Here is a 21,939-nt window from a genome sequence, read left to right on the forward strand (position 1 = left end):
TTCTAGTATCTTGAGAATATTTAAAAACTTTGAAGAACTTCTAGAGTTTTTTGAAACATTTTCTGCGGAGGACAAAACAGAGACAGGTTACAAACATGTGCAGGTTACAAATGTGCAGGCTACCTTGAGTCAATGTTACAATTCAACACATATTTCTTTTTATGTCTTTATTGCCATGCAATGAATCCAGTAGAGGATGCCAATGAAAAAATTCAGTGCTCTCATCTAAGTGTTGCTGATCTGGAAAAAATATATGAGGGCTTGATTTGTACATTGAATGGAAGGCGCAATAGTTTTGAAAACTTTTGGGAATTGTGTTTAAAAGAAAAACCTTCACAAGTTGTTGATCCTTCGCTTCCTCGGAATCGAAGTATACCAAAGAAATATGAAAACAACAAAGCTAGCTCACCGTACACTTTCAAAACCTCAAAGGAATGCTACAAAGCTATTTACATTGAAGTTTGTGAAACGGTGGAATGTTGCATTACTGAGCAGTTTGCTTCAACTGGACTCACACACGTCATTGCAGTTGAACAAGAGTGCTTGCTTTTAGTAGAGGTGAAACAAATTTGGAAAAATCAACTGAGTTTTAAAAAAATTACAAACATTGAGAGACTGTGCTTACACTTGAATATGTTAGCCGATATCACTAGTAAAAAACAACTGGTCTTAAAAAACATGCGTGATGTAAGAAAGTACATTACACAAGAGCCCGCAGTTGGAGAAATGTTATGTGAAGTAGTGAAGTGCATTAAGCTTCTCCAAGTAGTTCCAATCACGACAGCAACAGCAGAACCGTCATTTAGCACCCTTAGATGTCTGAAGTCATACCTCCGATCAACAATGGGACAGATGCGACTGAACAACTTGGCTGTTCTTTACGCTCACTGAGATGTTTTGGATGAATTGGATATCCAACAAGTCATCAATGACTTCATACTCAGTAATCCAGTCAGACTGTCGACATTTGCACCTTTCTAAAGACACTCTAGCCCTAATAATGGCATTTACAGCAATATTAAAAATCTTTCTAAAATACAGAATTAAATACATACATAATGTTAAATTTTCAGTTTTGAAATATTAGTAATAGTTTGGTACTATATTACTATAGTATTGTATTAGTTATTTTCAAATACTTAAATATTAGGTTGTAAGACCCAATTAAAACCTGCTATTTACATACTTTTTGACTGAAAGTATTAGGCATACTGTATTAACTTTATTAACTGTGTTAACGCATTAACTATGAGATACTGTTTTTATTTAATGAACCCTAAGCTTTATTCAAAGTAAGCTTAATTTAGTTATTTCACTTATTAATCAAAGGGCTTTTACTGAGCGGCAGCAATATTTGATGCTTTATTCTTTTAATGATAGTTTAGGATTTATTTAAATATAATTTCAGTCTTTTCAGAACTATATAATTATTCACTGCTCTGTAATAGTCTATAAGCATGATTATTACTGTAAATTAAATTAGCTTTTTATGAAAATATCGTGCGTGTTTTCTTTTCTTTTTTTCTTTTTCTTTTTTTTTTCAAAGCCAAAAAATTTGTCAGGCTTGTTGAGTTTCCCGGAGTGTCGAGTTATTGAGAGTCCAGTTTTTGGGGTTCTAATGTTGATCATATGACTCTAAAATGCTTTAAAAAAACTTTAAAACTCACTATTTTTCATCCAAAATTTAGTAAATTTCCTGGGGCAAGACCCCCAGTATGGGCCTCCCCAATATTTTTTATAAGTCGGCACCCCTGCTTCAGCATGCAGCGTCCTTAGAATAATTAATCTTTATTCTTCTTTCCTTGGTATACAGTCACGGTGCAGTCTGTGTTGCCACTCTGGCACAGGATGGTAGTGAAGTGTATTTCAGCATTTTGCTTCTTAACCACATCAGAGGTATCATGATGTATCTTGTTCATTTTACAACTTATGAAATCTTCTTTTCCTTGACCTTCTTGGCAAGCTGAAAAGACATGAAGAAATTGTCTATTGTTACGCTTCTTTCTCAATTTAGAAATGGCTCCATGAGACGCAGAATTACATACTCTTCAAGTGGTTGTATCTCTCTATGCATATCCTCTTTTCAGAGGTATGAGGGATCTTTACATATATACTTTGTTGCTAAACTGGCAGCAGTCCAGAATTTGAGACCATATTTATCAGGTTTGTAGAGTGAATTTTGCATCTGCCTTTGCTTGGCAACTGTTGCTCGTCTATGGTAATATTTTCTACAGGGTGGTATGGACAAATACTTTTTTCCATTATCCTTTCCCAAATTTCAGAAACAGCAGCAAATTTATTGGCTAGCAGCCATTCAGTTTGGGTTGATTTTTCATCAAAATGGAAAAACCTGAGAAGCTCCTGAAATATGTCCCTTGGAATAATGTCCCTCATGAAAGTAGGCCTCCAAGAATGTGACCAAAGATCACCTGCAGACATACCTTTTGGAGGAATGACAAGAGCACATATGACTGCAGTAAGTTTTTCCATTTCCGCAAGTGACATTGTAAAGTCATTTTAGTACTTTTTGAGCATTTCCCCATTAGAGGCAGTACTGACTTGTCAAAAATAAGATGGAAGAGTCGTTTACTCACTGGGAAACATACGTATACTATGTTCATCATAAGAATAAACCTGATGTAAAAAAACCACAAACACAATGATTGGCCAGCACACGTACACTGGTGTACTTATGTTCTTTGAAGTAGGTTGTATAAATGTGTTAGATATCTTATTACTACATTACTGTAAATGAAAGTTTAAGGTATTCTAATGTATTAACAACCACCAAATTTTATCTTAATCATACTTTGGCTACATAGTTTTTATTTCAAAAGTTGTGTACAGTTGCAGTCTCTGTAATTGATAGATGTGCTCTGATTGTCTCTCTGTTAAAAAGTACTGTGAAAATGGCTGACACTGCTTTCTGCTCTGTAGTGAAACACACGTATATAGCACCATTAAAATGTGGCGAGAAACAGTTTCTTCTTAGCATTTTTAACAAGTTTACAGATAAAGTCAGCTTTGAACTTTTTTTTGAAGAATATTATCCACTAAAATTAAGAAGCATTTGTAAACAAGAGGTGTAGCTGAATTGGTAGCATTGGAGAATGGTTCATTTCGTATTATGTGGATTGCTGGTTCGAATCTTGCTTTGGCATTTTTTTAAAAATTTTTCATTAAATTCAAATACCTACATCATTTAAATATAAAATTCAGCAAATATGTGCTAATTAACACATATATAATAATTATATTTATGAAAAATCCGTGTCGTCTTGTTTCTAATTGCATATTGATGCAAAATTGCCATTTTCATAGCAAATATAAAGAATTATTATCAATATTTTATAAGAGATTGTTAATAAAGATTGTTTAAATTGAGAAAACCTTACAAATTTTGGAGAAAAACTAAGAAACAAATACTTTTTATTTGAACTATGTGCATTACTTCATGCCACAGATGTGATCTCGGACAAACCAGAGTGATAAGCATCATAGAAACATGGAGAACGATAGTTTTCACAGCACTGAGCATGCTGTACAAATGCTGCACTTTTATAGTTGCCACTGTACCACTGCAAAATGAACCCAATACAACTGACCTGGAACCAAGTTAACAGAATTGTCGAGAGAAATAACAAGACATTTAAACTGCCAGACATACTGGAACTAATGCATGAAGCTTTGTCACGTGTACGTGTTACTACTGAACGCTGACGGGATGCAGAGCAGCACGTCGTAAGAGGAGGACAAAATATGGTGCTTGGGTGCTTTTGTGGTTTCTGTTGTTGATCGTCTCATTATCAATGTAGCAGATGACTGTTCCAGTACTGAATTGTATTCTTGGATTCGGATATGGAAGGAGTTCAGAGATTACCAAACGACGATTATAACTAACATCTTCTGCGCCTTCAATATTTACTATAAAGCAAAATCCCTGCAATATGCTTTTATGTCATACGTACCTCATGCAGAAAAATTACCATATGTTTAAGTTAGGAATTTTCATTACTATTGTTTTTAATAGCAATACTATTTTAGCTAAGAACGAGAGCATGTTATGTTTCCCTCTCGTCCCCTAAGAAGCGTGTTGCTGCAGTTTTGCTATATATTATTCCATTGCGTTCAAAAATTAAATGACATTCAAAGCTATTTTGTTTCCCTGCTCGGCTCTCTTCACAGCTTAACTGCAACAGTTCACATCACTGCAGGTTAGATGTACTAGCTGGCCAGCCAGTAGTGTCCAAGTTAATGCACCAGTGAAGCTTTTGTCTTGTATTATCATTGTACCGATGTGCATGTAAAACTCAGTTCACAGAGCTTGTGGCTTTCTGTAGAGGTATCATGAGCTACCGTCCACACAGGATGCCACAAATTCTGCATAATTGCACAGCTTTCAATATGGTGACAACTGAAATCCTATGGCCGGGTATGAATGTTAGAGAGCAGATTATGGCATTAGAGCTTTGACACGGGTTAAATGCGAGGAAGGCGAAACCCAAATGCTGGATCCGAAAATAGGTTTCCCACAGGGGTAAATCAGGGGCCATAAACACATTTATAAAAGAAAAAACACTCGCCTGCCTGTCTGCAATGGCAAACTAATCAACAACTGGCATGTAAATATCATCTGCAGACACAACATTCTACTAAGATTTTAAAATTTTATTGTATTCACTGATATAGTCATTTTAAATAACTAAGTTTTAGTTTAACAGCTACCACATCACACCCAGGAGCTATTTCCTGCATACAAACCACAATTTATATAATGCTTGGTCTCAAAAATCACAAAGTTTATACAACTCGCTTTTTTGTTTACACATGTTAAGTTTATTAATTTAATCAACCAAAAATCTTTTAAGATTTTGGTATACGTTATGCACACACACACACACACACACACACACACACACACACACACACACATCTGCAGAAAATAAGAGATAGGTTGCTGTTCATGCATAAGCTGTGAAAGTGTACCTGTCGACCTCTGTTTTCCTTTTTTTTTTCAGTCATAAAATGAAAAACACTCAAACTGAATGGAGTACAACAGAAATTACTCCACCATAGCTGCCACCAAGTTGAACTTTCTGTGGCATGACAAAAGTTCTCTCTCTTCAGTTGCGCCACTTAAAAACTGAGAGTTCACACATGCAACTGCAGAATGCCACTAGTTGTGGTGACACTTTTATTGCGTTTGTGAATCTGGCCTAACACACAGCATAAAACGTATTCTTATTATCGTACCTGACTGTACTCAAGACAGCTTGGCGTTAGCAGCCAACCTTTGTATAGAAGATGAAAAACTGGCAACCTACCATTTTGTTCCACCCCTAGCGAGCAACTCTGTAGAGAATTCAATTGGGCCTGCTGTGACGGGTGAGGTGAGAACTGATGCAGATCAATATCCGAATTCTCCTCCACTAATAGCTCCTTGTTTACAACGTCTTCATCTACATTTGTCACTGGTAAAAAATTCTAATCTTCATCATTGGAGTCAATTTACGATTCAACATTGGAATTTTCCAAGAGGCAACATTTCTTCATCAGAATGTCCATGTTGACAAGACATTTTCGAAAATGTCTTTAGACAACAAAGAATATTACCTGAACTGCACAATATAAACTGTGTCAGATTGGCAATTGACATGTGCACATGCCAAGATGTAACAATGAGCAACAAAAACTCTGCATGATTGCTAATTGTTGCCATTTCACTGTTGGGTTAGCTACATACATTCAGAAGGGAAATTACAATGGTCTCAAATTGATCCCTTCCTCTGTTCTAGGTATATCAAATGAAATGTCTAAGAAATTATAAATGTTTTGTAAATCCTAATACATCATCATAAAGAAACGAAAAGACTTGGAGAAGTCATATTATTTATGGGACACAGAGAAAAAAAACTGGATATGAAATTATGAGCCCATCTGCCGTTCTTGATGAGTGCAGTGAAAAACAAACAAAATTATAAATATTTCTCAGACCGAAGAGGAACAATACAAAAACACAATGAACAAGATTTAAAATACAATACTGACATAGAGGTGGTCATCAAAAGTAACAACATGAAAGACAAATAAAAACTATGCAGAGTAACTGCTGATAAAAGCTAACATGAAAAATACATTCAAAAAGGAACAAGTTTTCAGTGTCTGAGTGACCGCTTAATAATACTGGGTGGTTCAGGTGCTCAGTAACATGTTAAAATCTCCAACCAAGTATTTTGGGAAGGAGCCCAAGACAACACACAAAATCTTTTCACCTGCACCATACTATCTCACTGCCATTTAAAATACTGGCTGGGACTTGGGGAATACTGAGACTTGCCTCCAGTCAGAGAACATAACACAAAATTTTATAGTGTATTGATACCCATGATCCACACATTTCACAGACTGGTGGGTCTTCCTGCCACAGAAGAAACCCATGCACCAAGAGACCATGTTATACTCTCAAACATTTCAGGCTTACTTCATCTGATTGTTATGGCCAGAAGGATTTAAGCCACAGATGCTCTGTAGATTTCACAGATGGCAGCTAATTTAGCCCCTCAACTCTGGCCACTGAGCCACCAACATAAACTCCTCATCACATGCAGAAAAGAAAGGGGGAGGGGAAAGGGGGGGAGAGGAGGAAAACAATGTGGAGGTCAGAGAGAGCAAGTTCCCATTAGCGGTCACATCATCAGAAAGTTCACTTACCTGAACTCCCATATGCTCTTGTAGTGAACAGAATATTATCTCTTCCTACTTCTGAAAGAGAAGGAGTGGGCCCTGGATATACCGGACCATCCTGTCTGGAGAGTAAACGTGTCCAGTGCCAAGAAGAACAATTATGGAATTGGAGAAGATGAGTAATTTCTTACTACAATCTCACCTCATCTGTTCCAATTCCCTCACGATAACTAACAATGCTGATTAGTAGAGAAAATATTGTTCTGAGAACCATACCTTCAGAACACATTCGAGGAACCTGACTGAGAAACTGATACAGTACTCATGCTCAGACCTGTCAATGTAAACACAAAATCAGCATGTCAACTGAAACCCCACAACATGTATTTAAAAACGTAATATGAGGTACAAGCCTTACTACAATTTATTATAAAATTAACTTGGGTCTCCTTAATAAATGGGAGTAATTGCTACTCCAACCCTGGCATCAGATCTCAATTCCATTAATTTGTACACTCTCGAGGCACTCCTTCAAACAGTCTTCTCGCCTGTGGACAGTTGTCAATCAAATGTTTTGGTGGTGATCCAGTTACGGAGACAGATGGTGATGATTTTGGAACAATCAACACCCCATAGGCTTTTTCCAGATCAAATAATAGACCTTTGTCCACATAGAAAATCCTGTTGAATGGTCGCCAGGTTACCAAGAGTGGAGTGGAGTGGAACCTCCTCAACCCACTCAGGAAGTGACTTTGTAGTGACAATGTTTCACGAACCCACATTAGCCGACTGAGCTACCCAGGCATGAGTCGCAGCCCCCCATCACAGGCCTTTTGTACTGGTGGAAGTGAAATTGTAATGGTGGGTCATGAGTCACACCCAGATAGCTTTACCAATTGTTTTCATTTTTGATGGTCTCCTACCAAAAGGCTGCTTAAGATCAAAATAAATTTATCCCGATCCATTGTGACACGGTGGTACAGCAACCTTATAATGTGATTAATATTAAAAAAGCAATCCCAGGCTGCACAATGTTCTTTATGGATTCAAAAACAAAATGTTTCACCCAGTTAGGGCATTAGTTTATACAGTGGTGCAATGAGGGTCATCAGTCATAGCAACGTAGATGAAGACCACACCCATAAACTGTAAACATGACCCCAGAACAAAGTGATGGGGGCCAAACTGTGCTCAAACTGCGGTATAAACAGTGACTGTGTATACAATGTGTGAGTGTGGATTGGTCCCCAGCACTTTGTTCTGGGGTCATGTTTTCAGTTTACAAGTGTGGTCTTAGTCTACACTTCTATGACTGATGACCCACATTGCACCAGATAACTTGATGATGCTATAATCAGGTGAAATGTGTTGTTTTTGAAGAAATAAAGAACACTCTGCAACCTGGGACTGTTTTTCAGTATTAATCATAATAAATTTATCTATTGTGATCCTGGGTAGGGTATGGCCATCTTTATCCTTCATACAAATTTATTAATATATACTAGTGCATTGGTAATTCAATATTGGTAATCTTAGTTCACATACAAAACCTACAGAACATTTTTTTAACTAACGACGTTCTATACTGGATAACGATCAACAAAATATTTTTGGGTTACTCTTTCTTGGGAATCGTAGCAACAAATGAAGTAATCATACAAGATTCTTCTAAATAGTTTCCACCTTCCTTTCTTTCACTCTTTTTTCCACTTTCTTAATTTGTGCAGCCTCAAGCATACCCTGGGCCAATATTGCTGATTGTAATTCTTTTTTTGTGGTCTGCAGTTTAGCGGAAGCTTGAAAGAGAAGTTCTTCTCATGCCTCCTTACATAGTTTGCGTTCATTTTTCTTTTCTTTCAAAGCAGCTGTCTCATATTCAATTGACTTTTTCTTCACTTTATTTATCTTTTCAATCTCCTCTTCAAGAAGCATTTGGTTTGTTCCTCTTTTCACTTTCCTTCTAATTCAAGTTTTCTTTGCCTTTTTAAATTCTTCCTTATAAGCAGTATAACTTGCATGTGTTTGCTGTCCATTCCTAATGAGCTGTGTGTCAATGGTCACAGAGAGAAAATGGGGGTATTAAGCCAAAGCATCCCACACATTCAAAAAATTGTTCCAAATGCTTTCCATCACCACTGTGTGTGCTTCGAAATGGAATATCTTCTCTCTATGTCCACATTTCCATGGTACAATGTAAGAGAAGCCTTAAAAAGTATCGGTAAATTTGAATACTTTAACTGTATGGATGAGGAGCCTGTTTTTGAGATGTGCTGCTGCCAGCAATTGTAAATATTTTTGTTATCTAAAGCTGGGTGATCTGTTGCAAACTGTAGAACATTCCACTTGTCTCATAAGTAACCTTTCCAGGCATAAAACGGCATCATTTTTGCAGCCTTTAATGTGTCACTGTCACTGCAGCTTCTGCTTTTTTATTATTTCTCTGGGATCTAAAACCTAAAACTTTTCAGTGGGACACTTGATAAGCATGTCTTTTCCATTCTGTGTTTGCAAGCTGTGATGTAATGTTTTTGGGTGTTCTTTGAATAACACAACTTACCATGTTCTTCCAGTTGACCAAGCTTTACGGTTACATGCTTGCTAACAACTATTTGTTCAAAACGAAGCATATCATACAATGCAACGAGTTCATTACAAAGAACTTCAGAAACACACTCAATCTTTCACAAAGCAGAAACCTTCAAAACATGAGGCAAAAAGACCTGAAGTATGTTTTATTTCTGTATGCAACTTGTGAATCAAAGGTGTTTGGCTTTGAAAACATTGTGTGAACCGCATAGTTCTGCAGATGAAATTATGAAATGAAATTCTGCATTCACTGAAGGTTTTTTTTATTTTTATTTTTTTATATAGCAATGACACTGTAGGATACGGACTAAACAGTAGGAGTATTCATTTTTAGAGGTATACACTTAAGAAAGTAGTACTGAATACCATCCCACCGTACCAAAATCCTGTTGGCTAAATGTCATAAAGTAAGCCACCTTGTGGTCGTATGCCTCAAAACTTTGTTATGTGGTATGTTAAACTTAAAACTGAATTCTTTCAAATTCTTCTTGGTGAATAGGCCACCTGTCAAAATAATGTTGAATACTGATCAGATATTCAGATTCTTCTTGACCTGATCACTCCAAAGCCTTTACAAAAGCATTATGAATTGTATGAATCTTACAAGTTCTGATGTTCATAAGTTGTCTACCTTGGATCTCCTGGACATCACTATCTAAAAGCCTGAACACTTTTTTTATTGACATTAGGTTTATATGAACCCAGCATGAGACATTTATTTAGTGACAAGTTGGCTTCAGAAAGTGCTTCACATAGTTTCTTATGTAATGTTTCACCATCTGCTTTGCCAATAAAGAAAGTTATACACCACTTACTCTCTGAACAAAATGTAATGATTGTTTGCAATTATTTTTTATCTTTAACATTGAATTCAATGTGTAATGTGCTGAATGTGCTGCTTCTACCCTGAAATATAGTGCTAATCCAGCAATTATTAGGTGTTTCATTTTCTTAAAAGAAAGTGAAAAATGCTCAGGAACACCATTAGGAAACATCATCTTAAAAAAGTTACAAATATCATTTAACAAATCCATAAAGTAACTGAGAACCACTGATTTCCTTGTCCAAATTGATCCAATGGTGGTGGAACTTTACAAAATGTCTGAAAACATTTTGTCTCAAAGTTAATATAGCAAGAAAACAAACTACAAAATAGTTCACTTTCAGTAATCCCCCCAAGCAGAGACTTAACTTTTCAAACTATATGTCTTTTTAAGCCAGCCACTATGGAATTTGCATTTACTCATTTTTAAAAGTTTATTTTCAAGCTATATCTGCTAGTAAAAACAGTTGCACAAAACATTAAAAATAAATAAATAAATAAAATCGGAAAGGAACAAACTATCTCAATTTTCAGAACACTCCCCCCCCCCCCCCCCCCTCGGTAAGATTTTAACTACTTTCATCATAGGAGAATTGCCGAATGTTAAATGAACGAACATGAATTCAGAAACTTGGAAACAAAAGTAAACAACTTATTTTCTTCCTGTTGTTGTTGTTGTCAGTGTTGTGGTTGTGGTCTTCATTTCGAAGACTGGTTTGATGCAGCTCTCCTTGCTACTCTATTCTGTACAAGCCTCATCATCTCCAAATAATGTACTGCAACCTACATCTTTCTGAATCTGCTTACTCTATTCGTCTCTTGGTTTGTCTTCTATGATTTTTACCCCCCACACTTCCCTCCAGTACTAAATTGGTGATCCCCTGATGTCTCAAAATGTTCCTGTCAACCAATCCCTTCTTTTCATCAAATTGTGCCACAAATTTCTTGTTTCCCCAGTTTTATTCAGTACTTCCTCATTATCTGTATGATTGACCCATTTATTCTTCAGGTTCTTCTGTAGCACCATATGTCTAAAGCTTCTATTCTCTTTTTATCTAAACTGTTTATCATAAATGTTTCACTTCCATACATGGTTACACTCCAGACAAATACCTTCAGAAAAGACTTCATAACACTTAAATCTGTATTTGATGTTAACAAATTTCTCTTATTCATAAATGATTTTCTTGCCATTGACAGTCTACATTTTATATCCTCTCTACTTCAACCATCAGCAGTTGTTTTGCTGCCCAAATAGCAAATCTCATCTACTACTTTAAGTGACTTTTGTTTCCTAATCTGATTCCTTTAGCATCACCTGATTTAATCCAACGCCTTTCCTTGTTTTGCTTTCGTTGATGTTCATATTATGCCCACCTTTCATTCCGCTGAACTATTCTTCTAAGTTCTTTGCTGTCTCTGACCGAATCACAATGTCATTGGCAAACCTCAAAGTCTTTATCTCTTCTCCCTGAACTTTATTTTCTTTTTCTTCCAATTTTTGTTTGATTTCCTGTACTGATTGCTCAATGTACAGATTGAATTACATTGTGGATAAGCTACAGCCTTGTCTCACTCACTTCTCAATCACTGCTTTCTTTTCATGCACTCTCAACTCATACAGCTGCCAGCTGGTTTCTGTACAAGTTGTAAATAGCCTTTTGCTCCCTGTATTTTACCCCTGCTACCTCCAGTATTTCAAAGAGAGCATTCCAGTCAACACTGTCAAAAGCTTTCTAACACTGTCAAAAGCTTTCTCTGAGTCTACAAATGCTATTAACGTTGTTTTGCCTTTCCTTAACCTGTCTTCTAAGTCATAGGGTCAGTATTGCCTCGCGTGTTCCCATATTCCTTCGGAATCTAAACTGATCTTCCCCGAGGTTCGATTGTACCAGTTTTCCCTTCTTCTGTTTTATTATTTTGCAACCATAACTTATGAAACAGACAGTTCAGTAATTTTCACACCTGTCAGCAATTGCATTCTTTGGAATTGGAATTGCTAAATTATTCTTAAAGTCTGACGGTATTCCGCATGTCTCATAGATCTTGCACACAAGATGAAAGAGTTCTGTAATGTGTGGCTCTCCCAAGGCTATCGGTAACTCTGACGTAATATCGTCTACTCCTGGGGCCTTGTTTTGACTTAGATCACTCAGAGCTCTGCCAAATTCTTCTAGCAGTATCGTATCTCCCATGTCACCTCCATCTACGTCCATTTCCCTTTCTATAAGATTACTTTCAAGTTTATCTCACTTGTATAGATCCTCTATATACTTCTTCCATCTTTCAGCTTCCCTTCTTTGCTTAGGACGGGTTTACCACCTGAGCTCTTGATATTTGTACAGCTGCTTCTCTTTTTTTCCTGTAGGCGGTATCTATCTATCCTCTAGTAAAATATGCTTCTAAATCCTTACATTTTTCTCCTAGCCATTCCTGCTTAGCAATTTTGCAATTCCTCCCAATTTCATTTTTTAAATGTTTGTATCTCTTCTGCCAGCTTCATTTGCTGCATTTTTAAATTTTCTCCTTTCATCAATTACATTATTTTCTTCCTAAAAGAGCAAAACAGGTTGAAAAAAAGGTGACAAACATTTTAAAGGTGACATTGTTTAAAAAATTATGGCTAAAGTGACTGACTCCTCACCCTGCATTGCGGGTTAGAACACTGGTCGGTTACACAGTTTTAATCTGGAAGTTTCAGCATAACCTGTGTTCGTCAATATGATTTCCTCACTTTGTGTGTGGGACTCACAATTACTCCAGAGGCAGGTAGTGTAATATGTGTATTGACAACTCTTAAACAGAGAGAGAAGTGAGAGTTCCATGATAAGTGGAGCAAGGGTCTCACTCTCAATAGGCTAGTATGGTGGCAGGGTACGAAACACGCTGCGACATTAACATGGGCACGAAACATGACAGCCACTGCTTGCAGTGTTATGGTTAAGGGCCCACGGAAAGAGTGGTATGTGTACTTGATGAAAACTGCCAACCTTTAACCCTACCATTCGTAAGCATTGTCTTTCCTGTGGAGGATGTAGCCTTCAAGTACAGGACCATCAGTATGTTTAAAATCACGGCTGACTAAAAATAGTAGATCTGTTCCACATAAGTTTACTAGTTTGTTTGTACATGTGATTCAGAACTTTTGCGTGGACTGGTTCGTTATTTGTGTGTTATCTTCAGCTGCTGAAGTGAAGATTATAAAGTCACAGTTCTATTACTCGTAAGTGTTTCCTAACTGCTAGTATATGTAGTAAGTAATTTCTAAATGATCACAGTGTAAGAGAACTTTCAAGGATCTCTCAGATTATAGGTTATGATGTCAGTTATTGTATAAATTAACTAAATATATACATATACTTTTGGAAAGTGTGTATATTTATTTTGTAATGAATATACTGAACATATTTTTCTGATACTAAAAATGCCAAGGTGGTGGTGTGTTGCTGGCTGTAACAACAGTAATTACAAATCACAGACTGAAACAGTCAGCACATTTCCTTTATCCAGCAATGAAAACTAAAGCAAAGGGGCTGAGAAAATGCCCACTGACTTAGAGAAGCCTATAATATGCAAAAAGAACTTTAGTGAAGAGTAAATAGTAAAATTGGAACAGCTTTAAATTGATGAAAAGGCAAAGACATTTGTACGGACTTATCCAAATCTGAAACCAGAAGCAGTGCCATCAATTTTCCCTAATTTGCCATGGTACCTGACAACAGCTAGGCCATCTTGTGCATGGTTATGTGAAGCAGAAAATGACTATTTTGGAAAAAGCAGTGGTAAGAGATTTAGAAGATTATAGGCGGTACACAGTGCAGAATGCTACTAATAATTTGGAAAACATAAGCAAATAATTTTCAAGTGCTATCCACAACAAGAGACTGTGGCATATTAAGGGTGAACAAAAACAGTGTTGTGTTTTACTGATACTAGTGATGAACTACCCAACATTAACTTAAGATTTATCTGCATGTCCTCTTTTCCTTGAGAATGTATAAAATTCCCCAGCATAAAGCGCCCAACAGTTGTGTGATAGTAAAATCTCTGCATGCCTTGGATAATCTAATTAAATATTTTGTGTCATTAGAAGACATCACAAACATGAATTTTGCTTCAACACATAGTGAACATGTTAGAAGAGCTTTTTAAGGTGATAGATGTTCACATCAGCAAATGATAATGGAACAAAGCCACTTTTTTACTAAAAATGACAACAGTCGCAGATGGGAACACATTATTATTGGCAGCTACACTTTATGTACAGTCACCATCTGCACACGCTGATGTACACAAGAGTGGTTGTCCATATTTGCCACAGCCATGCAATGTAAGAAAGCTGATGGTTGTACAGAGTACATGAAGATTAAAAAGAAATGTTGAAAGATCATAAACTTCGGGTAAATGTGCTCCTGGATGAAATTTACACTGAGCCTCGTTTGATCTTTAGAGGAAATACATCAAAACTGATGATAATAATGTAGCTAAAACAGCTCAAGTTTTCACAATATCATGTGTTTTTTCAAAATTTAAGGATATTGTGACTATTATATCTCTTAACAATTTAAATGTTCCACAAGGACAGTTTAGTTGTGACAACTAAAAAGACACTATTATACTGTATGTAATTAATGAAGTAGAGAAAGTTGGATTCACTGTGATAGCTTCAGTATCAGATAGTAATGTAGTAAACCGGAAAGTTTATGAACTACTAACTCCTACTTGTGTACTACAGCTTTGTACTGCACATCCTGTTGATAGTTGACTATGAAAATAAAGAGAATAAAATTTCCCATGAAATAGGTCTGACAAGTGATGTTTTTCATAAGATCAACCATTTGCAGCATAGTGCATGTTGAAGTTAGTGTGATTCCAAAGCTGAGGAGTTGGTCATCTCGGTCATCTCAGGATCTACCCCCGTGTATTTACCATACTTTGTTGCACAACTGTTTCTGAATTCCATTCTCCAGTAGTACAGTGATGTTAAAGGAGTCGTTGGTACTTGATACTTGCTGTGGTGGAGGGGTAAAATGTATGCGAGATGCCGATGACCTATCCTCCTGGTAGGAAGAAGGCTGGTCCTAAGTTTTGGTCTTCTGCACTGGCAGTGCTGCCAAGTCCTTTAAGTGTTGATGAATTGGGTACATAGGATCATATCTTTAGATGTATGAAACATAATTTTGCACTCTGTGAGCTGAGTCAGAATAAAAGCTGTCATCATCTGCAGCTCACTATTAACCCTCTTCCCAATACTCCTTGTGTCTATGACATTGTTCTCCCATTCTTCCTTCAGTTTACGTATTTCTGTATCCATAAACCTGTATGACACAATCCCTAGTTAGACTATTGAGAAACTCAGTGACAACTAGATATTTCCACGGCCACTTGGAATTTAATTATAATGTTGCCTGGTGTGAGATAGAGGTCTTTATTAGCAAAGTCCTGTTTCTTAGCCTTTTCACTGACCACCAGCCAACCCAGAAAATGCCTTCTGAATATAACAGGGTGACAGCTTTTTGAAACCTCTTGTCTCTTTTGAATTAAAAATATTTTCTGCAATTTGAGCTGTGTTCCATTACTTGTATCCTATATTGCTTTCATTCGCCTGTACACTAAATCACAATTTCTTTAGTTAGAATGGGTGTGAGTGCTCACCAGTGGTATACTTGATTTGCTGAGTGATTTTTTTTTTTCTTTTAATGACTATTGGGCTCCATAGGAGTACCTCAAGCAGTTACGGTAATAAAGAGTCCACCCAGACAGAGTCCTGATAGCAGCAATGGAAAGTTCTGGTTGGAATAATACATGAAATAAAGGGAATGTCACCACTCTCTATAGCTGACAAATGTGTGGTGCTTAGAAATACACAACAAAAAGCAGGCTTGCACATGTTTCTATTCACCCCACATCACACAGTTACAGACGATTGGTTCCCTTGTCCTTATTTTATGTCTTATATGGGGTGAATCACCTAAAACTTGCACTGGAGATATTGTGGAAATGGAAAGTGCTATTGATGTGTGGCTTACACAAAGTGGACAGGTATTCAGGGCCTCATTTTGTTAGCCAATCAATGGATTGCAGTAATACTTAGAAAGTGTATTTCTGGTGCAAATACACACTTTTTTTATCTAGAACAATGCCTATTGACATTTACAAACTAAAAGTAGGGAAAATTAGAATGTCAGTAGTGTTTGTTGCAGGATTCAAGTGCAAGTCATTTCCGAGATATTTTATTTTGAAAAGTTCCCACACCGACACTTACACAATACCTGTGGTAGCACACTAAAGAACCACATAAGTGTATACATTAGGTATGTGAATTTTGACCAGTAACAAGGCAACTGACCATCACAGGTTGCGTTCAAAATGACCGTCAGCAGTGGCAATACATGCTTTCAGAAGGGTATGGGAGAACTGCTGCACATGTGCTAGCATTTCGGTAGAGATGTCCACACAGGATGCAGTAATAAAGTGTGGTTATAACTGGGTATATTCGATATGTCCTCGTAGACAAAGTCTTTCAGCTTTCCCCCATAAAAAATACAGGCATCAAATCTGTGGAATGTGCCAGTCAAGTACAGGTCCTCTGTGCCAAATCCAACAATTTCAAAACAGTTCTCATGCTGCTGTACTTCATGTGCTATGGTCTGGACAGTCATCATGTTGGTACCACAACTTCCACCTAGTCTGCAGAGGAATGACCTCTAGCATCTGTGGGACCGAGCGAAGTGGCGCAGTGGTAGGACACTGGACTCGCATTCGGGAGGACGACGGTTCAATCCCGCGTCCAGGCATCCTGATTTAGGTTTTCCGTGATTTCCCTAGATCACTCCAGGCAAATGCCGGGATGGTTCCTTTGAAAGGGCACGGCCGACTTCCTTCCCCAATCCGAGCTTGTGCTCCGTCTCTAATGACCTCGTTGTCGACGGGACGTTAAACACCAATATCCTCCTCCTCTAGCATCTGTGGAAGATGGTCCATTAGGAGGCTGTAATACTTGTTTGTATTCAGTGTTCCACCTATGAAATATGGGCCTATGAGCTGACGGTTCACCATCCCACACCACAAGTTTACACTCCATGGACTGGCATTCCACCTGATGAAGCCAACGAGGACTGTCAACAGACCAATAATGCAAGTTTCGGCGGTTTACCTGGCCACGATTGATAAATGTGGTTTCATCACAAACAAGATACACTATCATCTGGAGTATCCTGTCTTAATGCCGATGTACAGAATTTAATACGATTCTCATAATCATTTCCATGCAACTCTTGATACAGAGACATGTGATAGACATGGAACTCATGTCAATGGAGAATGTGTACGACAATTGCCTGAATCATATCGCTTTCTCATGCAATTGCTCGGGAGCTAACATGAGGATCAACTGCAACAGCAGCAAGAACATTAATTTCCTTCTCTTCTGTCGCCACTTGTTCCTTCCTGTTATATTGTCAGAGTGTTACACTACAACTTTCATGTAACTGATTAAAGAGGTTGATAAATAACTGCCATGCCAAAATGGTTGATGTCTATTGGGATATCTTGCCGTATACACTACACAAGAATGAATTGCATTCTTCCTACACTCTCCATACACTAGGAGCATGTCAGCTTTTTCTGCATTGGTACATCTCATCATCCAGTCACAACCTACTATTTGAACTGTCCCAAGTCACAATGCACTCAAGGAACACACAAGTGCACTGTAAGCAAACATAACAACTTTGTACCTAGCAACTATGCAGGACGAATGGCACAAACAAGTGTTGGTGTGGGAAAAATGTGATCTCTTATAAATGAATCACACTAGAATCCTGCAACAAACACCACTGACATTCTAATTTACCTACATTTAGTCTGTTAATGTCAATAAGTATTGTTCCAACTTAAAAAAAAGTGTATGTTTGCACAAAAAATACATTTTCTAAGTATTATTACAATCTGTTTATTGGCTAACATTTCGAGCCCCTGACAACTAATCCATTTTGTGGAAACCACACATAAATAGCACTTCTGATTTCTGCAAAATTTGTGGTGCAAGTTTTAGGTGATTCACCCTGTATAAATGAAGTATGACAAATGCCTCAAGGGTGCCTGCTAAAAACTGTTATGCTTCAACAGTCATTCATTTCAACTGAACGCAGTTCACTTTGAGGTTGTGATTATTTTTAAATCGAGGTTTGTACCATCCTCGCAATCTGTGATCTCTGTTTTGTGATACAACAAACAGTGGTTAATGAAGGATGCTCAGAATTTATGGTTACAGATGACTGGCAGCACTCACCAGCTCCAATCTCAATAACTATGAGTTCTATAAAAATGCAGTAAGTGAAACAGGCAAAAAGGAATACAAACGTCTCAAAAATGAGATCGACAGGAAGTGCAAAATGGCTAAGCAGGGATGGCTAGAGGACAAATGTAAGGATGTAGAGGCCTATCTCACTAGGGGTAAGATAGATACTGCCTACAGGAAAATTAAAGAGACCTTTGGAGATAAGAGAACGACTTGTATGAATATCAAGAGCTCAGATGGAAACCCAGTTCTAAGCAAAGAAGGGAAAGCAGAAAGGTGGAAGGAGTATATAGAGGGTCTATACAAGGGCGATCTACTTGAGGACAATATTATGGAAATGGAAGAGGATGAAGATGAAATGGGAGATACGATACTGCGTGAAGAGTTTGACAGAGCACTGAAAGACCTAAGTCGAAACAAGGCCCCCGGAGTAGACAATATTCCATTGGAACTACTGACGGCCGTGGGAGAGCCAGTCCTGACAAAACTCTACCATCTGGTGAGCAAGATGTATGAAACAGGCGAAATACCCTCAGACTTCAAGAAGAATATAATCATTCCAATCCCAAAGAAAGCAGGTGTTGACAGATGTGAAAATTACCGAACTATCAGCTTAATAAGTCACAGCTGCAAAATACTAACACGAATTCTTTACAGACGAATGGAAAAACTAGTAGAAGCCAACCTAGGGGAAGATCAGTTTGGATTCCGTAGAAACACTGGAACACGTGAGGCAATACTGACCTTACGACTTATCTTAGAAGAAAGATTAAGGAAAGGCAAACGTACGTTTCTAGCATTTGTAGACTTAGAGAAAGCTTTTGACAATGTTGACTGGAATACTCTCTTTCAAATTCTGAAGGTGGCAGGGGTAAAATACAGGGAGCGAAAGGCTATTTACAATTTGTACAGAAACCAGATGGCAGTTATAAGAGTCGAGGGACATGAAAGGGAAGCAGTGGTTGGGAAGGGAGTAAGACAGGGTTGTAGCCTCTCCCCGATGTTGTTCAATCTGTATATTGAGCAAGCAGTAAAGGAAACAAAAGAAAAATTCGGGGTAGGTATTAAAATTCATGGAGAAGAAATAAAAACTTTGAGGTTCGCCGATGACATTGTAATTCTGTCAGAGACAGCAAAGGACTTGGAAGAGCAGTTGAATGGAATGGACAGTGTCTTGAAAGGAGGATATAAGATGAACATCAACAAAAGCAAAACAAGGATAATGGAATGTAGTCTAATTAAGTCGGGTGATGCTGAGGGAATTAGATTAGGAAATGAGGCACTTAAAGTAGTAAAGGATTTTTGCTATTTGGGGAGCAAAATAACTGATGATGGTCGAAGTAGAGAGGATATAAAATGTAGGCTGGCAATGGCAAGGAAAGCGTTTCTGAAGAAGAGAAATTTGTTAACATCCAGTATTGATTTAAGCGTCAGGAAGTCATTTCTGAAAGTATTCGTATGGAGTGTAGCCATGTATGGAAGTGAAACATGGACGATAAATAGTTTGGACAAGAAGAGAATAGAAGCTTTCGAAATGTGGTGCTACAGATGAATGCTGAAGATTAGATGGGTAGATCACATAACTAATGAGGAAGTATTGAATAGGATTGGGGAGAAGAGAAGTTTGTGGCACAACTTGACCAGAAGAAGGGATCGGTTGGTAGGACATGTTCTGAGGCATCAAGGGATCACCAATTTAGTATTGGAGGGCAGCGTGGAGGGTAAAAATCGTAGAGGGAGACCAAGAGATGAATACACTAAGCAGATTCAAAAGGATGTAGGTTGCAGTAGGTACTGGGAGATGAAAAACCTTGCACAGGATAGAGTGGCATGGAGAGCTGCATCAAACCAGTCTCAGGACTGAAGACCACAACAACAACAACAACAACAACATGAGTTCTTCAAACTTGTACTCAGCCAACAGAGACTGAGCTTTCCAAGGTGCTCACCATTTGGCACAGCCCAGGTGGTATGCATGGCTTTTCAAATGCTAATATGCAGTTTTTGGTGGAACATATAGGAAGAGAAACAGGAGTATTTCCACAGAGGATACAAGAATTAAGAGCCCTCCTTGTATGTGACCCTGGAAACTCCAGAGTCCTTGTCAGATAGATGTGAAAGATGCAACTGCAACTCTGCACAAAATATCTTCAGTGATTAAGAAACAATTTGTAATGAAGTACAGTAGTCTCAAAAACAACCGAATCTTCAGCATATCGAAATATTTTCTGATGGCTGTGATGCACAGTTCAAAAAGCACTTTACACTGGCCAATCTTTCATATTTTCAATCTGACTTTAATATTTCTGCTGACTGGAATTTTTTTGCCACTTCACATGACAGTTGATTTGGGGGGGGGGGGGGGGGGGACTTTGAAAAGAACTATTTGATTAATGGTGAAATCACATCAAGAGATAATAAACTCATCACATAAATTCTAGAAATGTGCAAAACAGAATTTAAAAGGTGTAGTGCTGCTTTTCACAACTGCAGAAGTAGTTATATCATCATTATCATTTCTCGATGGACACTGGAAAAATTACAACCAATTCATTCCTTCATGAAGTTCATTATGCGGCAACATCCAGTAAGGAATGGGTGTTGAAAGTATATGTAATCTCTGAACAGGACAAATCACTGACAGTTTGGTTGTGTCAACAATAAGAAGAAGAAGAAGAAGAAGAAGAAGAAGATGTGAAAAAACAATCCTCATCTAGCAAAGGAAATAGCAACATTAAACAAGGGGATTTTGTATTTGTTTCTTTAACTGCAGTGGGAAGATCCAGGAGGAAGCAGGGCTATTTTGTGGAAGCAAAGGAATATGAGAAAGAAACTAACCAAGTCTTCCTCAACTACAAGCATCCCAGTGGGAAGTATTGGATTTGGCCAGTAAATGATGACAGGTCTTGCAAGGACTATCAGTAATTGTGAAGAAAGTACAAACTCCTAATTTGATAAATAAGAGAGGCCAGTTTGTACAAATGTACATCTGCACACCTGTTTTCTCCCCTTCGTATTGCATATATTCAACTGCATTATTGTTTTTATGTTAATTTCAAATGTAAACTCCATTTTGTTTCTCCCATTTCATACTACTACGTCTCTTCCTGTCACACACAAAACAGTCACAGATGCAACATTTTCAAATTAAAATTTAAATGTGATTTACGTGTTTCAGAGAAATTTCTATTCTGGTGTTTTAAAAATGAAAATGTAATTCATAGTAGAGCAGCATTTCACTTAAATATATGTCTGAGAGAAATTACTATTCTGATGACTTAAAAGTGAATATGTAATTTATAATAAAACAGTGTTTCGCTGACAGTGATGGACCAAGAGAACGGAATTTTAATAAAATCTCTACCTATCTGGAAAAGAAGTGTTCCCACTTGTCACTTTTCATGCACGCAACAAAAATTTTAATTTTGTTTACATTAACTGCTTCAAACATGTAGACCAATTTACTTAAAATTCAGACTATTATAATGTAAGAAGCCAGAAATTTTAGGAAGTACAGTGTGCTATCTATGATGCTTTTTTCAAG

At 37.5% G+C, this 21,939-nt stretch overlaps 1 protein-coding gene across 1 annotated transcript in view; it reads right to left on the reverse strand.

Moving 5' to 3' along the window:
- LOC126471208 (dnaJ homolog subfamily C member 2) overlaps window positions 1-21,939 on the reverse strand; it is a 204,118-nt gene that overhangs the window by 137,672 nt on the left and 44,507 nt on the right. The window lies entirely within an intron of this gene.

This window comes from Schistocerca serialis, chromosome 3, assembly GCF_023864345.2.
Source record: "Schistocerca serialis cubense isolate TAMUIC-IGC-003099 chromosome 3, iqSchSeri2.2, whole genome shotgun sequence".
Classification (NCBI taxonomy): Eukaryota; Metazoa; Arthropoda; class Insecta; order Orthoptera; family Acrididae; genus Schistocerca; species Schistocerca serialis.